The sequence below is a fragment of the Panthera leo genome, chromosome A2, assembly GCF_018350215.1.
Source record: "Panthera leo isolate Ple1 chromosome A2, P.leo_Ple1_pat1.1, whole genome shotgun sequence".
NCBI classification, from domain to species: domain Eukaryota; kingdom Metazoa; phylum Chordata; class Mammalia; order Carnivora; family Felidae; genus Panthera; species Panthera leo.
The window spans coordinates 93,655,861-93,682,905 of record NC_056680.1 but is presented as its reverse complement, the minus strand read 5'-3'; the positions used below and the strand labels follow the sequence as shown (position 1 = coordinate 93,682,905).

The 27,045-nt window shown below is 37.5% G+C and overlaps 1 protein-coding gene across 3 annotated transcripts in view; it reads right to left on the bottom strand.

Annotated features, from left to right (window-relative positions):
* Positions 1 to 27,045, bottom strand: part of CDK14 (cyclin dependent kinase 14) — a 606,215-nt gene that overhangs the window by 86,506 nt on the left and 492,664 nt on the right. The window lies entirely within an intron of this gene.

Here is a 27,045-nt window from a genome sequence, read left to right as displayed (position 1 = left end):
GGCTTATCTTGCGTGTGTGGGGGTGTGTGTGTGTGCACGCACAGTTAACTTCCTAATCTGTAAATATGTTCTTAGGAAGTTAATTAAATTTGTCTTGCAGATAAATATTAATACCAAAGTCCAGTCCTTTTAAAAACTTTTTATCTTTCCACTGTAGCCTACATATATTATGCTTTTCCCAGAAAATGAAGCATTTAAAAAGTATTGAAAGTGTGGTAACACAGACAACTGTTTCAATTTGTCAGACACCAGGGACAGACAGTAGGGTTCATTTCAGAAAACAGATTGGCCCCCAGCGGCCTGACCTTCCTGGTGGGAAAGAGAACACAGCGCTGTGCTTGACAAGCTCAGCAACAAAGAGGTATATTCAGGTCCCCCCCCCCACACCGCCCCCTGCAATTCAGACACGCTTCTCACAGGGAAAAATGCAAAGCAGGAGAAAGAAATGCACCACTTTCAGCAAAGCAGAGTTTACTTAGTTCGGAGACAAGGATCTCAACAATAACAAAAAATAACGTACTTAGGAAAGTAGCAAGCAATGTTTTATCCACTCATCTATAACTTCAGAACGCTCTAATCTGGCCATTGCCAATGTCTTAACATCCAACCTCACCTGTAATCCACACTCACTGGCATTATAACATCAGTGAAAACCCGAACAGATGATTATCCTGATAAAAGCTTTCTTAATAACTTTACCAATGAAGAGGGCATAACTTTTCTCTCAGAAGCTGGCTCATACTAATTTCAAAGTAAGCTTTCTCTTTGTTTGTACATGTTACAGGTTTTGCCTTTATTTTGAAACTTAAACGAACATTTCCTTGTGTTGTAGACCCTCAAACAGATTTTTCATTGCTTTTTTTAATTTTGAATTTGTATAGGGTCTTCTATGCTTCTTCCTTCTCCAAAGGAGTCAAAATCCAGCAGAAGTGTCAACAACAATAAAAAAAAATTGATAAAGTAATGTTTTTAATAAAAAAAGTCTCAGGCTAAATTAGTTGCTGTATATTAATACACAGTTTTCCCCTAACCTCCAAGGTCAAGTTTTATTGCATATCCTGCTTAGCTAACAAGCCATGTTTAGTTTGTATGTTTTGAATTCTATATGTGGAGATATATACATATATATACACAGATACATATATATGTATACATACACACACATATATATACATATATATGTATACACACATACATACATATACACATATATATGTATACACACATATATACGCCTATATATATGTAAGATAAATTTAAAAGGCACTCACAACTGACCACATTATCCTTATAAACAAGTACATTGCTGTTTTTTTAAGCTTAGATTCTGTGTTTTAGTACATACTTTCCTTAACTGTAAGGATTATGAGCACTTAGGCTCAAACCAACTAGCGCAGTTGAAACAAGTCTTGATTTCTGACCCATAAATATCATGCTGATTTATCACATAAACAGGAATTGCAAATACACACTCCTCACTATGAACATGTGGACTATTAGAAAAACTTAACGCTGAAGATCAGACCATTGTATATATGGACTGTATAAGTCCATCACAGTTCATAAAAGAAGGCATAGTTTTGACAATTGGACACACACCACAATCATAAGCTCATGCTGCCGAGTAAAAGATAAGGTTTGTCAGGTGGTGAGAAAACTTTCTGCTTGGTAGTCCAAATAATTTGCCTCAACTTTAGACTTAAACACTTCAGTCTCAGAAAATTCTGTGAGGAAATGGAGCAAAAAAATGATTCATGGCAATCAAAACTTGTCTTTTTTTTGTCTGCCATGCTTTTCTGAGCCATCTTTTTTTGGGGGTTATGTTAAGGAGTTCTTTGAGCTGGCAAAGAAAGACACAAGTATGGGTTGGTTTTACCTTGTTTTCTAGCCTGCAAACACTTTTACGGTATGACTCACTCAGTGTGGCTCGAAAGACATCCTTGGAACTTCAGAGTATTTTGTACAAGAACAAAGGGGGCTTGGGTTCAGTTTGCAACACGAGTCATTTTTACCACACAAATTCCCTTCTTTTGTGCTGGCAAAGGGGGATACTTTGAGCCCTTCGGGTTTAGAAGATCTTCAAACAGACAATAGTGTGCAAACAACCCTCAAGAACATAACTTTACTAGAACAACCTCAAGGCTGAGACCAAGGCTTTGAGAAAGGCCCCTTCAGATTTCCTTCTGCTCTCCACCCGAACAAAGCCTGCCTGACAATACTGAAATCTCCTTCTTTCTTTGGATTAAACCCCCTTTGCAGGAAAAGTATGCAAATGCCATCCGTGGCTCCCTTGTCTGAGGCTACTCTCCCCCAGCTATCTTTGCTCTGTCTGGCTTCCCCAGCAGACCATCAACAGCCTGACGCAGACCAGCCTCCCAATTCACATCCTTCACAGCTCTGACAGTCTGCTCCCTGGGCCTGCCACTGCCTCTAAAAGGGGCTCATTTAGTCGTAATTAACTATTCCCTGCATATTTCCTAAGGTATGGTAATTGTGCTAAAAGCCAACAAGTGAGGCATTCATTCTAGTTCTCATTTAAATCTTTTTTCCCCCTCAGCAGTCTCCCTCCCTCTGCCTTCTTTCCACCCCACTCGGCCACCCTCTCTCCACTCGCCACACACATACACTTTTCTCTTTTCACCCCTCCCAGGGAATATTTCAAGTCAAGTGATGGAATGAAGGTAGAAATCAGAAACTATAGGAAAACAGTTCAAAAAGCAAAGCTTACTGAGTGGTGAAGCACCGCATGGGAAGTCACAAAGAAAGTGAGAAAGAAGTAAAAATGAAACAAATTGTTTAGTTGACACACATATATAAAATGTATAAATATAAAAATATATGTAGTGTATAGATACGATATAAAAATTCTACAAACACATTTTTCTTCCCCTATATATTTTCTTCTCAAAGTTTATTTTCACCCTGTATTACAGATAAAAGGTATAAAAAAAGGTAATGATTTTGTCTCCCCTGCCTTTCTTCTTTATCCTTAAGCTGTAGACAAGATAGAGATAAGGTCAACCAAGCAATTTCTGACCTCTTGCAAGCATTTCAGGTCCTGGCAAGTGGGCAGTGGACCACTGAACATTGTATTATGTTCTTGCAGGCAGACCAACATTATCATGATCAGGAGAAGTTTGGGGGATGAGGTGAGGTGGTAAATTATTTGCCTTGAAGACTCTCTATCAGCCATGAGCTGTTGACTTTTGTTAAATGGATTTAACTGGAAAACAGTCATGGCTTCCCTACAATATCTCCATCCTCTCAACACACAAAACAATGTTGTGCAATTAGTTTTGGCATAAAGAAGGAGGTAATGTTTCATTAAAAAAAGACTCAAAAAGCAGTCTTTTGAAAAATTTATTCAGATAAGCAATAAGTGCAGAATCTGGCATTCAAAATTTTTATTCTGATGTGAATACTTTAGCTCTTCTATTTGCTTTGGCTAAATTATGTTTCCATGCTGTTCCTTAATCATGTGGACACTGCTATTTCTAGTGTTAATTTACCAACATTTCTTAAGAGTAATAGAAAATACTTTAAATGTTAAATTATTAAATGCTCTGTTGTTATAAGTGAGTTTATTTGGCTTGGCATTTGACTCTTCATCAGATACTACTATCTATAGAGGAAAGTCCAGTAATGAGAGAACATCAAAGAACTTGGACCCACTCAAGATGGCTCTGAGGTTGGAATTATAGTGAGAACTTACCATGGCTATAAGCTGTAAATTAACTAACTTTCTTAGTTAGGCAATAACATTTATAAATCCATTTTTCTCTGCTAAACCATGGATATGCCAGTTTAATGTATTTCTGTTGTCATTTTTCCTCACACATAAGTATTACATGTATAAGCAGCATATTCTACTTTTTTTACATTATCATATGTATTTCTCCATGTTTATTACCTTTATGACTATAATTTTTAAGATATTTATAATATCCCATCTAGTTTGGTATACTTTACTCACTAATATCCTTTAAAAATATTTAAGCGGTCAATTCTAAATAATTTATGTTTACTCTGTCTTATGTTAGGTGTTTTGACATTTTTTTTTCTTTGTCATCAGTGTCACCATGATCAAAAATGTTACTGAGTTACTAAATACTAGGGATTGAGGAAGGCACCTGTTGGGATGAGCACTGGGTGTTGTATGGAAACCAATTTGACAATAAGTTTCATTTAAAAAAATGTATTTCCTCATATTTATATAAAAAAGAAGTTGGTTAGACACACTTTAATATTTTCAAATACTTAACCGTTTATTTGGATTTAGGCAAAAATGGGCAGGAGAAGTCATGTTTCCTCTTACTGGAACTTAAAACTCATAAATACCAGTTTGAATATATTCATGAAAACAGCTGCTGAGTGTGGACCACATTACAAGTAAGACCATGATGACACTAAATTCTTAAACATTTCTTTCAGTTTTGAAAATTGTCTTTTTTTTAATTGAAATATAGTTGATAGGCAATATTAGATTAGTTTCAGGTATACAATATAGCAATTCCATAAATATATATTATACACATATATATATATACATAAATACATGTATATATTTATAAACATATATTTATGAAATGCTCAGCTTGATAAATATAGTTACCATCTGTCACCATACAAAATTATTACAATACTAAAAAAAAAAAAAAACAAAAAAAAACTATGTTAAATTTTTATCCCTGGAAAACTAGTTATCTCACTTTTTAATTTCTGCATTTCCCTTAAATGGAGTTAGTGTATCAATACTGAGATTCTACATATTCACAAAACTTAAATTAAGGGAGTCATTATTCATTTTACAAAAAGATATGTAAACAAAGAAGGCATATTGTTTCAACTAAAATAATTCCTGCATAACTTTCCAAGGAGTATATTCTGTACATGTTGGATATGTTGAATCATACCTATAGTAGATTCACAACATTTTAGGGCTAAACAATGAATAGGTTTTCAGTCAAAAAGAAGGTTAAGTATTGGTGTAATTTCTAATACTCTAATTTTATGTTAGATGTCAATGTGAATGGAATTTCATGCATTTTCTTTACTTATTTTCAAAACATGATTTACCATAATAAGAAGTTCAAAGAAAAGAAAAAAAAATACTACATCCTTTTCAAGTTGTTATATGATCCTTCAAGGATCTTCCCAGCTTTAAGATGTTTTGATTCTTCTGTGTCTGACCAGGAAGTCGTATATATTTCCCTGTGGGCAATCTCATTAAAATCCAAACTCTTTAGCATCATTCCAGACCCTTCACAATCCAGCTTCAAATCTCATTTTCAGTCTCGTCCCTTCTCACTCTTCCTATCCACGCTCTTTAGCTTTACCAGACCATTACTTATGATGCTACACTTTGTGCCATGGCTTTGCTCTCAGTTTTCCTCTGCATGAAAACACACTTCTCCTTCATGCCCACGAAAAATATAATTCCTCCTTTGGCTCAAAATCTCTTCCTTTGTGAGACCATTCCAAGCTCTTCTGGCAGAATTAATTTTTACCTCATTTGCCCCCTCACATAGCTTCACGTAAATATCTACCATAGCCTTTATCATCCTGAAATATAATGTTCCTATATGTGTTTCTGAATTGTGAGGATCTTGAAACTAGAAACTCATTCACTACTTCCTAGCACCAACAGAATGGCTACTCAAAAAATATTTACTATAAGACAGGAGATCATGGTATGGTGTGTTAGTTGGAATATTCACTAATTCAGTCAACATTTTAAAAATATTTAATGAAACTATTTAATAAGAGATGCTTAAATACAGAGAACAAACTGAGGGTTGATGGTGGGGAGGGGAGAAGGGAAAATGGGTGATGGGCATTGAAGAGGGCACTTGCTGGGATGAGCACTGGATGTTGTATGTAAGCGATGAATCACGGGAATCTAGCCCCCAAACCAGGAGCACCCTGTAAACACTGTATGTTAGCTAATTTGACAATAAATTATGTAAAAAAAATTAATGAGCATAAATTACATGCCACACTAAGAAATGGAGATAAAATTGTGAAATGAAGATAAAATGTAAACAGATTCCTATATTGTGAGATTTAGATTCTAGTGGGGGAAGACAGACAAATCACAGGAGACTTCAGTACAGAGGGGCTGAAACTTTGGCCTTATTCCCAACATATGTAAAGTACCTATACATTTATTCATGTTCACAAAATATGTTTCACTCTCTGTCAGACATGTTGCTGAATTCTATCACTGATCATGAGTCAGAGGCTGGAACATTTCTGAATTCTTAACTCAGATACTGTCCTGTTAGTGACTCCTCTCCTCCATTTCTATCCATTTTCAATTAGAAGGTCTGAGCCTTGAGAGTAATTTTCCCCTTCTCTCCTAATTCTGACATAAGGCAGCTCTGTCCTTAGTTCAGTAACTCATCTTGAGTTCCTTCCATTTGATTGAGAACTTGTCCCAGACTTCCTCATCTCTGACTTTACTTTCTGAGGGTCACATTGGCTTTAAAACCTTACTTATCTTAACTTAGTGATCAAGGTCAATGTGACTGGTGACAAGGCTGGTGATAAGTACATGTGGATATCATGTACTTCCTAACATGATGCGAGGAGAAGAGCCCTTCATCTGGGTGGTACTCTTCCCTGAAATCCATCACTGCGAGAAAACATCATGAGGGACATTCTACAAAATACCTGAAGAGTACAAAGTACTCTTCAAAACTATCAAGGTCATCAAAAATAAGAGAATATTGAGAAACTGTCACAGACCACATGAGAGTAAAGAGACATGATGATTAAATGCAATGTACTACTTGGATGGGATTCTGACCAGAAGGACAGGAATATGAAAACAGGTGAGCTACAAATACAGTTAAAACTTAGTTCATAGTATGGTACTGGCCTTAATTTCTTAAACTGATAAATGTACCATAGTTATAAAGGTTGTTAATATTAGAAGTTGGGTGAAGGGTATAGCTTTCTGCACTGGCTTTACAACTCTTCTGTAAATTTAAAATATTTCAAAATAAAGAGCTAAAAAAATACAACCATAATCTTACCACTACTCATGCTGAGTAGTTACTTTTAATTCTGAACCCCCCAAATGCACGCAGATTTCCAGAAGTTACCCAAATAGTAGTGGGCAGGGAAAGACCTGAGTCCATTCTTGTGGAAGAAGTTGAATTTACATCAAGTATGATCAGGGTACAGTACTGAAAGTCCTCCTAAGTCCTATAAACAAGCTATGTAAAATGGCTTGATACTTTAGTATCATTTTGTCAGAACCTCTCCATGCAAGGTCAAAACTAATGCACATAGGGGTGCCTGGGTGGCTAGTCAGTTAGGCATCCGACTTCAGCTCAGGTCATGATCTTGAGGTTCCCAAGTTTGAGCCCTGCATCAGGCTCTGTGCTGAGAGCTCAGAGTTTGGAGCCTGCTTCGAATTCTGTGTCTCCCTCTCTCTTTGACCCTCCCCTGCTCATGCTCTGTCTCTCTCTCTCTCAAAAATAAACAAAAATATTTAAAACAACAACAACAAAAAACTAATGCATATGAAAAAGGGAAATTTACAGTCCAAAAAACTAATATATAGAAAAATTCTCTTAAGAATTTGGCCTACTGGGGCACCCAAGTGGCTCAGTCAGTTAAGCATCCAACTCCTGGTTTCTTTTTTTCTTTTTTCTTTTTAATATGGAGTTTATTGTCAATTTGGTTTCCATACAACACCCAGTGCTCATCCCAACAGGTGCCCTCCTCAATGCCCATCACCCACCCTCCCCTCCCTCCAACCCCCCATCAACCCACAGTTTATTTAAGAGTCTCTGATGGTTTGGCTCTCTCCCTCTCTAACTTTTTTTTTCCTTTCCCCTCTCACATGGTCTTCTGTTAAGTTTCTCAGGATCCACATAAGAGTGAAAACATATGGTACCTTTCTCTGTACGACTTATTTCACTTAGCATAACACTCTCCAGTTCCATCTATGTTGCTACAAATGGCCAGATTTCATTCTTTCTCATTGCCAAGTAGTATTCCACTGTGTATATAAACCAGTTTCTTTATCTGTTCATCAGTTGATGGACATTTAGGCTCTTTCCATAATTTGGCTATTGTTGAAAGTGCTGCTATAAACATTGGGGTACAAGTGCCCCTATGCATCACCACTCCTGTATCTCTTACGTAAATTCCTAGCAGTGCTATTGCTGGGTCATAGGGTAGATCTAGTTTTAATTTTTTGAGGAACCTCCACACTGTTTTCCAGAGTGGCTGCACCAGTTTGCATTCCCACCAACAGTGCAAGAAGGTTCCCGTTTCTCCACATCCTCTCCAGCATCTATAGTCTCCTGATTTGTTCATTTTAGCCACTCTGACTGGCGTGAGGTGGTATCAGTGGGGTTTTGATTTGTATTTTCCTGATGAGGAGCGACGTTGAGCATCTTTTCATGTGCCTGTTGGCCATCCGGATGTCTTCTTTAGACAAGTGTCTATTCATGTCTTCTGCTCATTTCTTCACTGGATTATTTGCTTTTTTGTGGGTGTGGAGTTCAGTGAGTTCTTTATCGATTTTGGATACTAGCCCTTTTTCTGACATGTCATTTGCAAATATATCTTCCCATTCCATCGGTTGCCTTTTAGTTTTGTTGATTGTTTCTTTTGCTGTGGAGAAGCTTTTTATCTTGATGAGGTTCCAACAGTTCATTTTTGCTTTTAATTCCCTTGCCTTTGGAGATGTGTTAAGTAAGAAATTGCTGCGGCTGAGGTCACAGAGGCTTTTTCCTGCTTTCTCCTCTAGGGTTTTGATGGTTTCCTGTCTCACATTCAGGTCCTTCATCCATTTTGAATTTACCTTTGTGAATGGTGTAAGAAAGTGGTCTAGTTTCATTCTTCTGCATGTTGCTGTCCAGCTCTCCCAGCACCATTTGTTAAAGAGACTGTCTTTTTTCCATTGGATTCTTTCCTTCTTTGTCAAAGATTAGTTGGCCATACATTTGTGGGTCCAATTCTGGAGTCCCTATTCTATTCCATTGGTCTATGTGTCTGTTTTTGTGCCAATACCATGCTGTCTTGATGATTACAGCTTTGTAGTAGAGGCTAAAGTCTGGGATTGTGATGCCTCCCGCTTTGGTCTTCTTCAAAATTACTTTGGCTATTTGGGGTCTTTTGTGGTTCCATACAAATTTTAGGATTGTTTGTTGTAGCTTCGAGAAGAATGCTGGTGCAATTTTGATTGGGATTGCATTGAATGTGTAGATAGCTTTGGGTAGTATTGACATTTTAACAATATTTATTCTTCCAATCCATGAGCACGGAATGTTTTTCCATTTCTTTGTATCTTCTTTAATTTCCTTCATAAGTTTTCTATAGTTTTCAGCATACAGATCTTTTACATCTTTGGTTAGGTTTATTCCTAGGTATTTTATGCTTCTTGGTGTAATTGTGAATGGGATCAGTTTCTTTATTTGTCTTTCTGTTGCTTCATTATTAGTGTATAAGAATGCAAATGATTTCTGTACATTAATTTTGTATCCTGTGACTTTGCTGAATTCATGTATCAGTTCTAGCAGACTTTTGGTGGAGTTTATCAGGTTTTCCATGTATAATATCACGTCATCTGCAAAAAGTGAAAGCTTGACTTCATCTTTGCCAATTTTGATGACTTTGACTTCCTTTTGTTGTCAACTCCTGGTTTCAGCTCAGGTCATGATCTTGTGGTTCATGGGTTTGAGCCCTACACTGCACTCTGAGCTGACAATGTGGGAGTCTACTTGGGATGCTCTCTCTCTCCCTCTCTCCTATTTGTGCTCTCTCTCTCAAAATAAATACATTAAAAAAAAAATTGATGGAGGAGCTAAGATGGCCGAACAGCATGGAAGTTTTTTGTGTGTCTCGCATCCATGAAATACAGCCAGACCAACACTAAACCATCCTACACACATAGAAAACTAATTGGAGGATTAACACAACAATCTGCACCACCTGAACCACAGAAATCAGCAGGTACGTGGCGCGGAGAGGTGAATGTTGGGAGAGAAAAGCCAGCAGTGGGCAGGTAGCTGCTTTTGCAGGTGGAGAGAGGACAGAGACTGCGGGGGGGAGGGGGGAGGGAGGAGAATACGGGAAAAACACCCCTCCCCAAAAGCAGCTGGAGAGAAAGTGGAAAATTGGAAACAGCCACAGAGACTAAACTAAAAATGGAGAAAGGAGAAAGGAGAGGGTTTAAATTCCATTAAGACTGCAAACAAGGGGAGCACAAAGTCTCCAACTCCGCAGCTCGATACCTGATGGTGCTCTGGTGGGAAGGGCGAATCCCCAGGAACAGAGTGGGGTCCGGGAAGTTCTTGGGCCACATGGGGAAAAGCAGTTCCACTGGTGGAAGGACATTTGGTGGAGACTGTTGAAGCCACCTGGTCCCAACAGACCCCAGAAAACGGGGGCGCTGGTGCTGGAACAAGGTCATTAAGGGTGAAGCCTGGGGCCAGATGTGTGTTGTAATTTTCCATAACCCCTGAGGTGCTGCTGCTACACTATCTCGCAATCTTTTTCTGTGGTGGGCTGGTACCTGGCTGCAGTCTCAGGGCACCGGCACAGCAGGGTCCCGCAAGTGCTCCTGGGTGCAGCTGGCATTCGGCCATTGCTCTGTGAGACCCTCCCACAGAGGGGTGGAACAGGTCAAGGCTCAGTCCTTCAGAAGTAAGGGGCCAGGGAAAACAGCCACATCTGAGACAAAACTTGGAAGAGAGGTACTGCCTGGGGCTTGGTCACGGACAGTGAAGAAGCGGAGAGTGGACGAAAGCTGAAGACAGAGGATGGGTGCATGATTGCTGATCGGGGAGGACAGAGTTCTGATACTAGAGACAGGGTAGCTGGGTGACGCCATTTTCACCGCTCCCACGCATGCACATACGCACCTACGAACTCCACAACACTCCACCCCAGTAGGCTAGCAGCGCCATCTAGTGGAGAATGGAGCCGTTACGCTGAGCCCCGCCCAACTGGGCCAACCTTGCTCTTCAAGAACACAAGTCTCACAGCCTACTTAGTTTATAGACTATAAAGCACTTCATAGTCTGACTTCTACGGGAAAACAAAGTAATTTCAGTCCTATTTCAATCTGTTAGAAGGTCCATCTATTCATCTTTTTTTCTTTTTCATTTCTTTTTCTTGAATACAGAAAGAGAAAAAATTCATTTTTATTTTCAATTTTTATTGAAAATATTTTCCTTTAAATTTTTACTATTTTTTTGTGTAAATTTTTTCATATTCTATTTTACTTCCATCATTTTATTTTACTCTACTTCAGTGTATTCACTTTTTCAAAATTTCAAATGATTTCCTTTTTTTCTTCTTTTCTCCTTTTCGTTTCTTTTCTTTTTCTTGAATGCAGAAAGAGAAAAACTTCATTTTTATTCAATATTTATTAAAAATTTTTAAAAATTTTTTACTATATTTTTTGCTTTTATGTAAATTTTTCAAATTCTATTTCACTTCCATCATTTTAGTCTACTACAGTGTATTCACTTTTTAAAATTTTCAAATGACTTTTTTCTTTTCTCTTTTGTTTTTCATTTCTTTTCTTTTTCTTGAATACAGAAAGAGAAAAAATTCATTTTTATTTTTAATTTTTATGAAAAATATTTTTCTTTAATTTTTTTCTACTATATTTTTTACTTTTGTGTAATTTTTTCAAATTCTATTTTACTCCCATCATCTCATTTTAGTCTACTTCAGTGTATTCATTTTTTCAAATTCTCAAATGATTTCCTTCCCCCCCTTTTTTTCTCTAATCTGTCAAACCACTTTCAACACCCAGACCAAAACACACCTAGGATCTAGCATCATATTAGATTTTGTGTGTGTATGTGTGATTAATTTTTTAACTTTAACATTTTTTTAATTTTAATTTTTTTAATTTTAATTTTTCTACCTCATTAATTCCTTTTCTCCCTTCAAAATGACAAAACGAAGGAATTCATCCCAAAAGAAAGAGCACGAATAAACGACAGCCAGGGATTTAACTAACACAGATACAAGCAAGATGTCTGAACCATAATTTAGAATCACGATAATTAGAATACTAGCTAGAGTCAAAAGTAGATTATAATCCCTTTCTGCAGAGATAAAACAAGTAAAAGCTAGTCAGAATGAAGTTAAAAATGCTATAACTGAGCTGCAATCATGGACAGATGCCACAGTGGCAAGGATGGATGAGGCAGAACAGAAATCAGTGATACAGAGGACAAATTTATAGAGAATAATGAAGCAGAAAAAAAGAGAGAGATTAAGGTAAAAGAGCACGATTTAAGAATTAGAGAGATCGGTGACTCATTAAAAAGGAACAACATCAGAATCATAGGGGCCCCAGAAGAGGAAGAGAGAGAAATAGGGGAAGAAGGGTTATGTGAACCAATCATAGCGGAAAACTTTCCTAACCTGGGGAAAAACACAAACATCAAAATCCAGGAAGCACAGAGGACCCCCATTAGATTCAACAAAAACTGACCATCAGCAAGGCATATCATAGTCAAATTCACAAAATACTCAGGCAAGGAAAGAATCATGAGAGCAGCAACGGGAAAAAAGTCCCTAACCTACAAGGGAAGACAGATCAGGTTTGCAGCAGACCTATCCACAGAAACTTGGCAGGCCAGAAAGGAGTGGCAGGATATATTCAATGTGCTGAATCAGAAAAATATGCAGCCAAGAATTCTTTACCCAGCAAGGCTGTCATTCAAAATAGAAAGAGAGATAAAAAGTTTCCCAGACAAACAAAAATTAAAGGAGTTTGTGACCACTAAACCAGCCCTGCAAGAAATTTTAAGGGGGACTCTCTGAGGGGAGAAAAGATGGGGAAAAAATATACATATACATAGGTATATGTATATGTATATGTATATGTATATGTAAATACCAAAAGCAACAAAGATTAGAAAAGACCAGAGAACACCACCAGACACTCCAACTCTACAAGCACCATACTGGCAATAAATTCATATCTTTCAGTACTTACTCTAAACATCATTGGACTCGATGCTCTAATCAAAAGACATAGGGTAACAGAATGGATAAGAAAACAAGACCCATCTATATGCTGTTTGCAAGAGACCCACTTTAGACCTAAAAATACCTTCAGATTGAAAATAAGGGGATGGAGAACCATCTACAATGCTAATGGTCAACAAAAGAAAGCCGGAATAGCCATACTTATATCAGACAATCTAGACTTTAAAATAAAGACTGTATCAAGAGATGTGGAAGGGCATTATATCATAATCAAGGGGTCTATCTGCCTAGAAGACCTAACAATTGTAAACATTTATGTGCCAAATGTGAAAGCACCTAGATATATGAATCAATTAATCACAAACATAAAGACATTCATCGATAGTAATACCATAATAGTAGGAGAGACTTCAACACGCCACCCACAGCAATGGACAGATCATCTAATAAAAAAATCAACAAGGAAACCATGGCTTTGAATGACACACTGGACCAGATGGACTTAACAGATATATTCAGAACATTTCACCCTAAAGCAGCACAATATACATTCTTCTCCAGTGCACATGGAACATTCTCCGGAATAGACCATATATACTGGGACACAAATCAGCCCTAAGTAAGTACAAAAAGATCGAGATCATACGATGCATATTTTCAGACCACAATGCTATGAAAGTCAAAATCAACCACAAGAAAAAATTTGGAAAGGTAACAAATACTTGGAGGCTGAAGAACATCCTACTAAAGAATGAATGGGCTAACCAACAAGTTAAAGAGGAAATTAAAAAGTATATGGAAGTCAATGAAAATGATAACGCCACAACCCAAAACCTCTGGGACACAGCAAAGGTGGTCATAAGAGGAGAGTATATAGCAATCCAGGCCTTCCTAAAGAAGGAAGAAAGAGCTCAGATACACAACCTAACCTTACGCCTTAAGGAGCTGGAAAAGGAACAGAAAATAAAACCCCAAACCAGCAGAAGACAGGAAATAAAGATTAGAGCAGAAATTAATGCTACCAAAACCAAAAAAAACCAGTAGAACAGATCAATGAAACCAGAGGCTGGTTTTTTGAAAGAATTAACAAAATTGATAAACCAGTAGCCAGTTTGATCAAAAAGAAAAAGGAAAGGACCCAAATAAATAAAATCAAGAATGGAAGAGGAGAGATCACAATTAACACAGCAGAAATAAATAAATAATAAGAGAATATTATGAGCAACTATATGCCAATGAAATGGGCAATCTGGAAGACATGGACAAATTCCTAGAAACATATACACTACAAAAACTGAAACAGGAAGAAACAGAAAATTTGAACAGACCCATAACCAGTAAAGAAATCGAATTAGTAATCAAAAATCTGCCAAAAAACAAGAGTCCAGGGCCAGATGGCTTTCCAGGGGAATTCTAGCAAACATTTAAAGAAGAGTTAACACCTATTCTCTTGAAGGTGTTCCAAAAATAGAAATGGAAGGAAAACTTCCAAACTCTTTCTGTGAGGCCAGCATTACCTTGATTCCAAAACCAGACAGAGACCCCACTGAAAAGAACTATAGACCAATTTCTCTGATGAACATGGATGCAAAAATCCTCAACAAGATATTAGCCAACTGGATCCAACAATACGGTTAAAAAAATTATTCACCATGACCAAGTGGGATTTATACCTGGGATGCGGGGGCTGATTCAATATCTGTAAAACAATTAACGTGATTCATCACATCAATAAAAGAAAGGACAAGAACCATATGATCCTCTCAATAGATGCAAAGAAAGCATTTGACAAAATACAGCATCCTTTCTTGATAAAAACCCTCAAGAAAGTAGGGATAGAAGGAGCATACCTTGAGATCATGAAAACCATGTATGAATGACCCAATGCTAATATCCTCAACGGTGAAAAACTGAGAGCTTGCCCCCTAAGGTCAGGAACAAGACAGGGATGTCCACTCTCGCCACTGTAATTCAACATAGTATTAGAAGTCTTAGCCTCTGCAATGAGACAACACAAAGAAATAAAAGGCATCCACATCAGCCAGGAGGAGGTCAAACTTTCACTCTTCGCAGATGACATGATACTCTATATGGAAAACCCAAAAGATTCCACCGAATAAGTGCTAGAATTGATTCATGAATTCAGCAAAGTTGCAGGATATAAAATCAATGCATAGAAATCAGTTGCATTCCTATACACCAATAATTAAACGACAGAAAGAGAAATCAAGGAATAGATCCTATTTATAGTTGCACAAAAATCCATAAGATACCTAGGAATAAATCTAACCAAAGAGGTGAAAAATCTATACACTGAAAACTATAGAAAGCTTATGAAAGAAATTGAAGAAGACATAAAAAAATGGAATAAGATTCCATGCTCCTGGATAGGAAGAACAAATGTTGTTAAAATGTGGATACTACCCAAAGCAATCTACATATTTAATGCAATCCCTAATAAAATAACACCAGCATTCTTCACAGAGCTAGAACAAACAATCCTAAAATTTGTATGGAACCAGAAAAGACCCTGAATAGCCAAAGCAATCTTGAAAAAGAAAACCAAAGCAGGAGGCATCAACAATCCCAGACTTCAAGCTATACTACAATACTGTAATCATCAAGACAGTATGGTACTGGCCCAAGAACAGACACTCAGATCAATCAAACAGAATAGAGAACCCGGAAATGGACCCACAAACATATGGCCAACTAATCTTTGACAAAGCAGCAAAGAATATCCAATGGAATAAAGACAGTCTCTTCAGCAAGTCGTGCTGGGAAAACTGGACAGCGACATGCAGAAGAATGAACCTGGACCACTTTCTTACACCAGACACAAAAATAAACTCAAAATGGATGAAAGACCTAAATGTAAGACAGGAAGCCATCAAAATCCTTGAGGAGAAAGCAGGCAAAAACCTCTCTGATCTTGGCCGCAGCAACTTCTTACTCAACACGTCTCTGGAGGCAAGAGAAACAAAAGCAAAAATGAACTACTGGGACCTCATCAAATATAAAAAGCTTTTGCACAGCAAAGGAAACAATCAGCAAAACCAAAAGGCAACCGACAGAATGGGAGAAGATATTTGCAAATGACATATCAGATAAAGGGTTAGTATCAAAAATCTATAAAGAACTTATCAAACTCAATACCCAAAAAACAAATAATCCAGTGAAGAAATGGGCCAAAGACATAAATAGACACTTCTGCAAAGAAGATATCCAGATGACTAACCAACACATGAAAAAATGCTCAACATCACTCATCATCAGGGAAATAGAAATCAAAACCACAATGAGATACCACCTTACACCTGTCAGAACGGCTAACATTAACAATTCAGACAACAACAGATGTTGGCGAGGATGCGGAGAAAGAGGACCTCTTTTGCATTGTTGGTGGGAATGCAAGCTGGTGCAGCCACTCTGGAAAACAGTATGGAGTTTCTTCAAAAAATTAAAAATAGAACTACCCTAGGACCCAGCAATTTCACTACTAGGTATTTATTCAAGGGATATAGGTATGCTGTTTTGAAGGGACACATGAACCCCCATGTTTATAGCAGCACTATCAAGAACAGCCAAAATATGGATAGAGCCCAAATGTCCATCGATCAATGAATGGATAAAGAAGATGTGGTATATATATACAATGGAGTGTTACTCGGCAATCAAAAAGAATGAAATCTTGCCATTTGCAACTATGTGGATGGAACTGGATGGTATTATGCTACGTGAAATTAGTCAGAGAAAGACAAAAATCCTATGACTTCACTCATATGAGGACTTTAAGAGACAAAACAGATGAACATAAGGGAAGGGAAACAAAAATAATATAAAAACTGGGAGGGGGACAAAACAGAAGAGACTCATAAATATGGAGAACAAACTGAGGGTTACAGGAGGGATTGTGGGAGGGGGGATTGGCTAAATGGGTAAGGGGCATTAAGGAATCTACTCCTGAAATCATTGTTGCACTATATGCTAACTAATTTGGATATAAATTTTAAAAAATAAAAAATAAAACAAGATAAAAAAATTTAAAAAACCACAAGAATTGGCTTACTAATCGCCAAGGGTATAGTAAATGGTACTCTGCTATGATTTTCAGATGGTGTCTGTGTGAACACATGAATAAGAATTTGTACCCATTGTAAATTGAAAAACTGTGATATTTAATTAGATGGTTAGACTGGGATAATTTTATAATGAAAGAAAACTTCCCCAAATAGTAATTTATTCAAAGGGGAAAAATATTACCAACATAACTGGCATGTTAGAGTTAATGAATAGCACTGCTGATATAGAGTATTGACTTTCACATATTTTGGCCTTAAAGGACATTTTACACTCTTAAAAAGTATAGAGGACCCCCCATAATCTTTTGTTTATATGCATTATAGCCTTTGATATTTACCATATTTCATATTTGATATTAAAATTGATAATTTAAAATATTAATTTATTAATTCATTAAAAACAGATTACATGTTAACATGAAATTTTTTTTAATAAAAATAACTATACTTTCCGAACAGAAAAGTGAGGGGATGGCACTACTTTACAATAATGCAGATTTTTAAAAAATGTCTAGCTGATTATAAAACAGCTGGATTCTCATAACTGCTTCTGCATTTAATCTGTCCTATGATATGTTGTTTTGGTTGAAGCAACTGAAGAAAACATGGGCTCTCACAGATACACAGTTGGAAAAGAAAAAAAAGTATTTTAATAGCCCCTTCAGATAATCTTAGATATATACTCTTTTATACTACAACAAAACTCAACAAGTGGTAATTTCTTAAGGGTCAGTTGCATTGGGAAATCTGAAATGGTATCAATGAATTCTTTGTATTCTGTTATTTTAAAATCTGCTGGTTTATTTCATACTTCCAGTGAATATTTTTTCCATGTAATGACTTTCTTTTTTTTTTTATTTTTTTTTTAAATTTTTTTTTTTCAACGTTTTTTTATTTATTTTTGGGACAGAGAGAGACAGAGCATGAACGGGGGAGGGGCAGAGAGAGAGGGAGACACAGAATCGGAAACAGGCTCCAGGCTCCGAGCCATCAGCCCAGAGCCTGACGCGGGGCTCGAACTCACGGACCGCGAGATCGTGACCTGGCTGAAGTCGGACGCTTAACCAACTGCGCCACCCAGGCGCCCCTCCATGTAATGACTTTCTAAAATCATGCATTGGTAATTTGGAAAATACTGATGCAATGAGTTATATAGATTTTTCAAACAATGACCTACTTCCCAATGCAATATAAAAACATCACATTTGTGTAATCACCACCTACCTCACTTGAGAAGTGTTTGGGAAATTGTCAAACTCACAGGAGTATATAAAGTTGTCTATAGTTTCCCCAAATTCTAATTTTCTATTGAAAGCTTTAATTTTATCACTGACAGCAAATGCTGCCAGTGGTTTTCTTTGGGTGACAGACTCACTTTTTTTTCATTTTTGAGAAGATGTCTGCCAGGAAAAAAAAAACACAGCTAGGAAACCTTGCAACTCAAACACCTGCAACAGAGCTTTTCCTTGAGATAGTCACAGTAATTAGATATACAAATATGGCTTATATAAACTTCCCAGTTAGTCACACAGAATATTAAGAAGACGTTTACTCAAAGGGAGAGGTTTACAAAAATTAATAATTTTTAGGTCTTCATAAAGAACATTATTAAGCAAATCTGCCTCTGGAAAACAATTATGTAGTGGTAACAACAACAACGACAACAAAATTTCACACCGTGATTCATGCTGAGGAGCCAGGAGTTTTACTTACCATTGCTTTTGCACCACTACTGAAAATGTCAACACGGTGCAAAAGGCAAAGGACACCTTAGCTTTATTATGAAAATAATTTTGACCCCCATGGAGCCCCTGGGGATTCCCCCGAGTCTACAGCCCACACGTTGAGAACTGCTGATACAGAGGACAGTTATGAGGATGCCATTTCTTTTCTTCGGAACTAAGGGACCTTATAGGAGGGGAACCCACACATCTGAAGGTGAAACTTTTAACAATGAGATCACTCAATCTAAAAGAAAACATTCAACAAAGGGGATGACAAAGCAGTATCATACTATTTCAGTTAATGGAGAGAAGATTCATTGAGAAGAATGTAAAACAGTGGAGATTGTACAAAGTCTGTGAAAGCAGAGCCCACTGTGGAAGGCCAAGTTGAGGGCAGGGAATGGAGAAGAGGGTGGGAAATGAGACCAGGCACACAGAAATACCACCATGCACCCCTGGGTCTGCACGGCCTGACATCTCTGGCTTGCCCATCTTGAGAGGGAAGGGCATCTGAGTTGAAAAGCTAGTCTGAACACTGGGAAATCCACTTGTAGACGACCAGTCTCAATTCTCTTCTTAAAATAATTCTTTGACAGTGCTTTCTCTCAAAGTAGTTGATTTATTCATTTTTTCTAACACATCTGTCAGTTATTAACAAATTGAGTTACTGTGGCAGAATAAAAAAATCTTAACTTTAGGTGAACCATTTCAAATAGTATTTCATTTTTTTTTCCCCCAAAGGCCAGCTTCTGGACCACACAATGAAACTCCCAAATGAGGGGATGAGTGGATTCACAGTGATGTTTAAATTTTTACATTTGACAAAACTAATGCAGTATATCTTGACAGCTATATTCAGTAGCTTAATGCTAAGCTTTTTATGCTGAATACAGAACAGAATGAATTTTCCACCAGTGTTTTGACTAGGAGGTTTTAAGATTCCTAGTCACTTAAGACAGCAGTCTGAGGCTGCTTGATAAAAACAAGCACTGGCTATTTCATAACTGCCTCATAAAAGGTCTCAGTATTTAAGAGAAAAGAGAAACTCAGGGCAGAGACATTTTGAAAATATATATTTTAACCAAAATCTGGATGCTAAGCAAACATCCTTTAGTAAACACCCAGAAAGAGTTGCAGCTGTGGTATTTGTGACTTAAAATAACAAGATGAAGATCTCCAAGTAAAAGATAAATGATATCGTAAAAGTTTCTTATCAAAAGAAAATACATTTTCTGATGGAATTTATGTAGAGGGATGCTTTACACTGAAGTCCATTTAATACACTGTAGAAATACTGGAACCTTTAAATTTGGAGTTCAGTTTGAATACATGCTAGGCATTATTCTTTTCTGTTTTGCTACTACATTCTCTTTTTACAAACTACAGATTAATTTTTCCTGTAAGGACACCTTTTTGGGTTTAGTTTTGTCTGTGACTACGACTACTGTAAGTTGTTGGCTTTATGGCAGAATATCAAATTCTAGATGAACTGACAAGTAGGCAGTAATGAAATAGGAGAGCTGCCCCTTTAAAAAAATTACAACTTTAACATTATGCCAAAATATGATACAGTCCTATTCTAAAATATATATACATATTTTCATATGGATTAGATCTACATGTCCCAAAGGGCAAATGCTCTCTTCTACAAATGAGATGGCAGGAGAATCGAGAGCCCTGGTTTGATTTGTGCAGCCTAGCAAACCACTGAAGATAAACACCAGCCCTGTTATAATTCAGTATGCAACTGAGCTAGTCTTCCACACCAGCCGAGGGAAAAAAAAATCCTTCTTCTTTTCTCAAGTTGCCCATTTCTATCCGTTTCTGTCGAATTGCCACAATTGCCCAGATAAAACATTTGAGAGTATGTCAGCTTTAATTAATGTAACATGACCTGATCATTTCCACAGTTAAGAATAAAGAAGTTTGCATTCTTTAAATCCAAACCTCAACCTGGAGATTATGCTAAGTTGCTTCATTCATAGTCCATACTTCTCTGCTCATGTCAGGAGGACAGCATTTGTCCCCTCTAGTGATAAACAAATTATACATGAAATCAATTCCACTTCACAATCATTTTCCCTATTGGGTATTATCTTTCCTTCTCTGCTCCCTCCAGTTAAGCCCACATCCTGTAACTTGCTAATGAGCTGGGGGCTTTCTGTTCCAGGTGGCACCCCCTGCCTCGAAGTCATGACATTTCCCATTTCGAATGCTGCTGGCATTTTTCGACAGCTCCTGCTAACTAGCCTTTTTGACCTGCACTAAGAGGAACTCATCTGATCGAATCCTCTAACCTGCCAATCATTCCAGCAAATGATCTTCACAGTCACTCCCAAGGCAGGAATGGGGAAGAAAAAAAAAAAAAAAGGAAATGCGAACGAGGAGAATGAGGGAGTAGGCAAGCGGTTGCCTCTGCCTCTGCAGCTACCTAATGAGAATACTTTAAGTCTCTGAGGCAGCTGAAACACTGAAAAACTGGTGGGAAAATTAGGACACAACTGAATGCCTGGCTCTGTAATTACTGATTTCTTTCCATCCTGAGATCATTTTGAGAGCAACACCTCTGAGATGTGCCAGTTTCTAGAGAACACAAGAACACCCAACCTTACGTAGAGAAGATAGATTTATTTCTCCTGCCACTATCAATATGCAATTCTCATAATCCCACTCTGCCAAACAGCATCCTTTGCAGAATTAATTATGTGCTATAAGCTTGTTAAGTGTGCATTTATTTGTAAACTAGGGATGATTATCATGTTTGCCACAATGAAGAAAGGACTTCTTTTTTTTCCCAGGCATATTTTAGATGTTGCCACCATTTAGGGGTGTTGATTTTTACATATTTACATGAAAACAAACAGGTATGGTGGAGGCTGGCTTTGTGCTCAGGGAGGATTTAACACTGACAACATAGGACAATCTGGACATTCTTAATTAACGAAGATAAAATAATTTTTTCCTTCCAGATTTTTCTTGCCTGTGCACAATCAGTTTATTCAGTCGGTTCCCAGCTCACAGAATAACCCAATTACATTAGGAAGAAAGAGCCAGTACATGACTCTTTGACAGTGGATCACAACTCTAGATATCTCAGTATGAAGTAGATTTGTTGACCAACGAATGATACAATATAATTATGTGTTATCATTACACCATTGTATGTAATAATGTAAAATAAATACTGTACATGATTTAATTGCACGTGATAATCACACATCTTTCCTCATTTATAGTAATTAGGCCAATAGCCCCATTTACAGTAATTATTATATGTAATTGAGGGCATTTTACTAATTGCATTGAAAATGATAATCCAGAGCAATTAAACATCCAAGGGCACTATACATAATGCAAACTACATTAAAAGAATGGTGATAATTTAAAGGAAAAAAATTCACCTAATATGGAAGTTAATAGTACAGTAATGGATTCCACGCATGGCATACATGGCGATATCTATTAAGAGGTAAATTTCTGTCAATTTCTGCAACTTTGGTATTGTTTTTGTACTAGAACTTGCATATTATGTCCTTAGGTAGAAAAATAATCCTTTGAATAATCTATGATGTTATCCTAACAACTCTAGGACTGTTGAAAAATTATTCTACTTGGCTGTGTGAGAGTATAGTGTGAGTGTGTGTGTGTGCGCGCGTGTGCATGCCATGGTAAACATCTCTCCTAAATTCCAAAAGAGACTCAGTAAATTATTCATTTGCACAACCAATTTGATGTTCTTAAAAGCTTTATTCATGGAAGCATCTCAGAGTATTGCAAACATTTTGTTAAATATACTTGTAATAATTAAGCTAAAATGTTTAACTTTGTTAGACTTGAAATACATTCGGGTTGCAGTTTTCATTACATTTGCTCTCTCTCTGGAATTTTAATGTGTTTAAGGACCTGAATCCCTGGCTTTTGTCCCAGGGTCTATCCCTCCCTGATCCCACTCCCTGTTTCTACCCAGACAAAGCTTCCATGTGAGGAATATCTCAGGAGGAGTGATGAGCATCTGTGGGACAATGGGAATAGTTTCGAGCTTCTTTTTGCCTTCCCTTCTCGACATTGTCATTTAGACATTGTCCTCCATGCATTCAAATGTCATCCTAGACCATCAGCCCACTTCAACTCAAACAGCCTCCTTTTATGCTCAGACACTTCTTAGAGCATCCGCAGACCACAAAGACTGTCTAGTGGGACTCAGCTGCTATCCTGGTATTAATAATACAATACAGTGCACTTAGGGCATAGATGATTCCCTCTGTATCCCAAATTCATAAGAATCAACATTAAATGAAAGCGAAAAATAGAGCACCTGAACTGATTATAACTACTTGTTATATGTGACTGCTAACTTCGTAATAGTTTGGCCAAGCATTCTAACAGATATCTTGCTTACTAGCCACACCACATCTCATGCCCATTACTTATAAGAAAGCTTCATTCACATTATGCTGCTGGCTAAATAGTCCCTCAGAAATTAATTTGGGTTTTCAAAAGACAGAAGATGCAAGTTGCAGTGCCTTCCCCCACCGTCACTCCACATTTTGAAAGCTCATCTGACCTGGATAATTGAATCACAAAAATATAGCTAATTTTTGAGCATGGACTGATGAACCAATTTGTGGAACATCACACCAGTTTCTTCCTCTTTTACCCATTTTGCTTTTCAAAATTCTCAGAGAAAGAAAAGAGAAGAGCAAGGGCAAATTTTAATTTTTAATTAAAAAAATGTCACTCTGAATTCTGCTTTTTAAGAAAAGCACACTGAAATAGTTAAAGGTACTGGAGCATCATGTGAGTAAAAACAATGGTTTAGAAAAACAATGTGTATGTACACGTGTGTCTGTATGTGTGTGTCTGAGAGACAGAGACAGGAAGGGATGGAGGGAGAGAAAATGAATATGATAAAGCGAATGTAGTAAAATGCAAACATTTGGGGAAAGTAGGTGAAGGGTATCAGGAATTCTATGTACTGCTCTTGTACCTTTTCTAGAAGTCCGAAATTATGTCAATATAAAAAATACTTTCAAAAATTCACCTTGGATGAAGCATGATATATTTAACTTTATTTTCATTCTGCTTTATGACAAACCCAGGACATAATTAAGCAGATTAGACAGTAAAGGCCTTCAAGTCCTTTGCTAATCCATTCATAGGGTTGGTAGTGGTAATGCAGTCTATAGATCAGAGGTGACCCAAGGAAAGGGAGGGGTGGAGAGGCAGAGAAGGAAGGGAGAGGAGAGAAGGACAGCGTCCATAGGCCCCTATTTTGCATCAGAGTTTAGAGCAGATAAGAGACTCTCCAGGATGGAGGGAAGCTAAGGAAAGGGGGTCGGGGGTGCTTGGGGAAACCACCAAACATTTCAGCCTCTTCTCAATCTGGTGTTCATAACATGCATTATGCATTTGTGGTTTGAAGTACTGTTGATTTCCCGATAAGATGTAGTTTTTCATCTGCAGCAATGTTGGGGTAATGACAAAAACCAGGATTCTTTCAGATAAAACCTGTGAGGGACAGGAATGTTTGTTTCCTCCTCTGCCTGTTATTTCCACAACTATTGTCAACTGCATGAAATAACAGAGATAATAAAACTGTAGTTGTTTGATAGGAAAAAAAAAAATCTGTAGGGTCATGCAGAAAATAAGTTCTTGCAGAAAAAGACCCAGAAAACTTCCTGTTGCTGAAGGAAAGCTATAACCAATACTTGAATTTCTTACACTGTTGTAAGTATTAATGAGTATTATCTCCTTTTGGGTCTGTAGTTGAGAAAATGCAACATCGCTTAGAAAGAACTTTCGACAAAAATATCACACAATGAGGATGTTGTTACACCATCAAAATTAGAATGTCCCTCTGTCCTTGTTTTTTTCCTTGGTAGCATACAGTCCAGGGAGGGTGCCTCCTGGCTATAGTCCATGCTTTGTAGAAGCTTCCGAGACTTCTAAACCCAGAGCCATCCTCTGAGCGGTTCCTTAATAAGAGGTTGGCCCAGGTCACAGCTCAGCAGACTGGATCAGGGCTCAGTGCTGGGCCTACAGCAATCTACAGTCAGCCAACAGCTTATGGAGTGACTGATACAACAGCCTTGCTCAAAGCATACTTTTCACGATGATGCTAACGCCAATCAGAGCTGCTTGTGAGGAAGGTTTGAATCCGAGTAAAAGAGCTCAGTGATAGACTGCCCCAGAAATAGAGACAAAGGGAAACAACAGAAGCAGCATTCATGAATAAGCAGAAACAAGTCGGCAGGAGCCATGAGATGAAGAGAAGATGAAAATGTTAGTTGAGAAAGTGAGCTGCCATCGTGTCACAGCACAGAGGACAGGAGCAGTTACCAGAGCTGAGTGGTGGTTAAGACGGCCAGCGAAGTGAAGCTCTTATTGGATTCTGATGGACGCTCAGTCTTTGTGAGGCTGTCTGTGCAGCTGCTTAGACTGGTGGCCTTGTTCTTCTACCTTCCTGAAGCAACCTCAACAAAGACCACTGCTAATTGAAGAAACCTGACCATGTCTCCTTCCCCTGGAGGATCCCAACACCCACTTTTTCATGGTCTCTCCTGATCCCGTGGCATGGCTCTCTCCAATCATCTGTCTCTGGCCCTCTCACCCTGCCACCTGTCTTCTCACTTGAAGGTATCCATTCCTCAGACGTTTCAAGCTTTCCTTAAATGGCTATAATCTAGAACTGAAGCATATTTTTACTGATTGAATTTAGTTTAATTTTCCTGACCCCTTTTTTGGAAGTCAGGTAGGGGAAATGCTTGTCACCAGAGCTGTCTGATACAGGGCGCTGTGATGCTGGAAGGATTCTTTATCTGCCCTGTCCAGTAAAGTGGCCACTGGTCATGTGTGGCTAATGAGTACCTGAAACATGGTTCTGCTATTGAGGAAACAAAATTATAATTTAATTTTAATTAATTAAAAATTAAATGTAAATAACCACACATGGCTTAATGGTTACTTTGTTCATCTTCCCTCAGAAGAATAAGGAAGGGAAAGGAAGGGAAGGGATGGATTTTTCTAGTCTGTCCTTATAGTCCTGATCCAAATAAGTTGATTATTCTACTTCATAAATATATAATTCTTGAATATTTACTGAAGATGTCATAATATGTGGTTAAAGGGCTACCTGTATTAACATCCTTTGGGATTCCTCAAAGTGCCCATTCATGGACTCTGGGAACCTGTATTTTAAAAAGCTCCTCAGGGTGTGAGAACACCTGCTCTACTGAATGTTCAGTTAGTGATGCCAGAGGGTCTTAAGCACAAATGCATTATATTCTGTCTGGAGTTTATTTTCTTTAAAAATCTTTATCTTATTTAATTAAAATTCTGAAGCAATTTATGCCTTCTACTCTGTTTACCTGGCAGCCTACTTTTAGGAAATTACTGCTTGATGACTGAGTCAACACATTTTTTTCATTGTCACATAATATTTTATGTTGATTAGGAAAGAAAATATGCTATAAGGCAAGAAGGTCACCAAAATATGTATGAGGCTAACTTCTTGCACTTGAACCAAATATAATATTTTGATGTACTAGACTGATCTTTGTATATTTATTATGGATTCAATAGGGTCTGAACACCAACTGATTCACTGAAAAGAGATGTTCCTTAATGAGCACACAGCATTTCAGAAAAAAAAAAAAAAATCTGCCTGAAAGATTAGAGGCCATTCTTATCCCTGTATTCAGCAAAAGGAGTAGACAGACTGACCAGGCACTTCCTGTCTCAAATAATTTGTAATTTTGATTTAGTTTTTAAGATTTTATTTTTTACAGTAATCTCTATACCCAATGTGGGGCCCGAACTTAAAACCCTGAGATCAAGAGTTGCATCCTCCACCAAATGAGCCAGCCGGGACGTCCCATTCCTGTTTCAATTTAGAATGACTGGAAAATTAAGCTCAGCATCAGGGAGTGTCTGGTACTGCTATATGCAAATATAAGTGATGCAAATGAATGTGATACTCAATATAGCTTCTGGTCTTTTCATTGAGGGAAATTTCAATGCACAGTCTCTCAGACTTTAGGATGGTCTTTACCCTTCAATACTGATAAAAAGAGTGGGGACAACCTATAAAATCATTAGTCTAAATATCTTTAGAGGATAACAAAATGTAGGAAGCACAGTATTTTGATCATCCACTGGCACCTATCCCATTTTAAACTTAGGTGCGTGTAATTTTCTTTTCATTTCATTTGGTTACAAGACTCTGAAACCAAAATTACTTTTTGCTGCAAAGAAAAATGCTTCTC